Raw genomic sequence first — 2,700 nt, 5'->3', positions numbered from 1 at the left:
AGTATAAGTCAAATACTCTTAAGGTCATCTAATAGGTTTTCTACATACCTCTTCCATTCAACATATAAGTGGAATTTTAGTTCTTGCAGATGTTGGATATGGATGTACACCATAGAGGTTGGAATGCCTTCTTTCATGCTAGAAGCATAGTGCTTGGTTCTTATTGACCTATAATTAGACTCTTTCTTTGATACTTGTAAGAAAAATGTTTCTTTTGGCAATAAGACTATGGATCAAATTGGTTATGATGGGTTTGATTACCAAATTATACTGCACATCATTGATGTGGTTGTTGATAAGTTCAACCAGCTCTACCAATATTCATAGCTAATTTAGCCCTAATGTTTATTGAAAGGAACCTTCTTTTAGCCTCTGAGTCAGGGCTACTTGAGTGACTATTAACTTAAGGCCTTTTACATTGATCATTTCTATATAGAATCACAATATGATGCTCCTTGATGACACACCTAGTTCTTGTCTTCTTTTTAGAAAGATTAGAGTGCTTTTTGGAGGTATTTAGGCACCAAAAATTTGTCCAATAAATATTTGTCTAAATTAAAATAAGGAGGTGATCACCCCACTAGGTAAGTGAGTGAACCACTTAAGTATGTAATCTTTTAGAATTTTTATAAAGAGACAACACCAAAGGCCATTATCTATTTTGATAAGGTAAGTCATTAACTCCAAAGTCACCACATGACCTATGGGATCAATTTTGTCTCAATTATCCTCAAGTTGAGGTTCCTTGAACTTGGGGGGTACCCTTACTTTAAAGAACTAACTAAAAAAAGAATGGGTCAACCCTAGTTTAGTATCTTTGGAATGTGTAGTTGTCTGACAGGAGTATTCGTCTCTCACCTAGAGTCAAGTGGTACTGGCAATTGGATCTAAAGCATGAGCTTCTTCTGGCCTCACTTAGCGAGCACCAGGGGTTAATGGTCCTTTGGGCATATTACCCACTCACGGTATTTGGTTAGCTATGATGTGGATGTTCTTCAATGCACTAAAGATGTGATTCTCCATAGCTTGCAACTAACACCAAGCAGTGTACTTAGGATTCATTATATTAATCTTTGTGGCTTCAAGTTGGATTGTACATAAAGGTTTTCTTGCCTTTGACATTGATCCACATTCACTGCACAAGAGAGGCTATTGAATCCTATTTTGTTAGGTTGACAATCCTGGTCCGTACTAGCATTATGTGTCAGCAAAGAGCCATTAGAGATAATGTCATGAAGTTTGAGTATAATAAAAGGAGAAAGAAGATAAATATGATCTAGACCAGATGTTTATCCTCCAAGACTAATATACAAAAATGATGAAAATTAAGAGCTCTGATCTAGGGAGCTTGAGTTATACAAGGGAAAATAATACAATACTATGGTGAAATATCAGAGATTATAAACCATTTGTCTTCTTTCCCTCCCGCAGTATGAAAAGTTGATCAAGTGATCTGAGGCCAACATTATTTTTTTAGTTTGAAGAATAAGAATAAAAAATCTCAATCATGGATCAGAATCTTGAATTGGAGTTTAGAATCCCAATCTCAAATTCAAGGCTTTCTCCTCTGCCTCCCTCTTCCTTTTTATATGGTTCGAAAGGGTAGAAGGGTTGTGTCATGGTACGTAGCGGTTCCAACAATCTGTAGTAATAGCTAGCTAGTAAGTGCCTGGAGGAGGTGAGCTGGGTGAAATCCGATGATGATCTCTAGTCACCCTACTAAGATGGAAGAGGGTGAGTGTCTTCCAGCCACTATTGATGAGAGATGATGGTGCAATCTGGGTGGCCCTGTTGAAGTGGAAAGGCTAGTAACATCTAAGTGCAGTCTTTAAGCATATGCAAGACGAAAATCTTTAAGAGGGGCAATGTGTGTCGATAGCTCTTTGGTATATTGAGTATGAAAGTCTTAGTTCTGGCTTAGATGAATAAAGATTTTCCTAGCTGGAAATGGAACTTCTGAGGTTGCCTTATCCTTGGGAGAGATAACTTCCTAGAGGACGTAAAAAATCACAGTCAACTGTGTTCTTGTGTTAAGCTCCTTCAAGCTCCTAAGTGAGTCCCTCAAGATGGTTTTTTTAGAGCGAAGCACATCCTCTTATCGCTTGACCAGAATGTGACGTGCAAGACACCCGTGAATGGGTACTATACAAGTATTCATGGGTGTACACTATTTAGGTAATCTACCACTCTATCAACCCCATATCATGTGAATGAAGAAGTGAGAAAGTTATTTTGGCGTCTCGCTTAAGAAGTGCATAGATTGCATGTGTAATTCCCTCGACAAAAAAGGGGAGGTATTCAAGATGTGATATTGCTTTGGGAAGCCCACAAACATGACCAGTGGCATGTGCAATCTAAAAACCACCAATGACTATGAAGAAGAGAGGAATCCATGGTGAGTATTCACTAGGGGAATGGCCATCAACTTGAACATAGCATGTGTAGCCTCAAAATTGTTAATGATAAAGATGAGAAGAGGAAGTCATGATGACATCTCACTAAGGGTAGCCATTATTGAGACCAGTGACATATGTAGTCCCGAAACCCTTGATAAAGAAGAGTTTAGAATGTTAGGATGGGATCTTGTTGTGGGTAAAGCATCAACAAGAAGTTTATAACAAGGTTGTGGATGGTGGTATTCTTGGTATTAGTTGAAAAATGGAGTGTTTTGCAAGTAACTTGTAAGTTTAAGGCTCTAGA

The sequence above is a fragment of the Dendrobium catenatum genome, unplaced genomic scaffold (genome assembly GCF_001605985.2).
Source record: "Dendrobium catenatum unplaced genomic scaffold, ASM160598v2 fragScaff_scaffold_1364, whole genome shotgun sequence".
NCBI classification, from domain to species: domain Eukaryota; kingdom Viridiplantae; phylum Streptophyta; class Magnoliopsida; order Asparagales; family Orchidaceae; genus Dendrobium; species Dendrobium catenatum.
The sequence above is the reverse complement of the archived record's forward strand: the minus strand, read 5'-3'. Positions refer to the sequence as shown.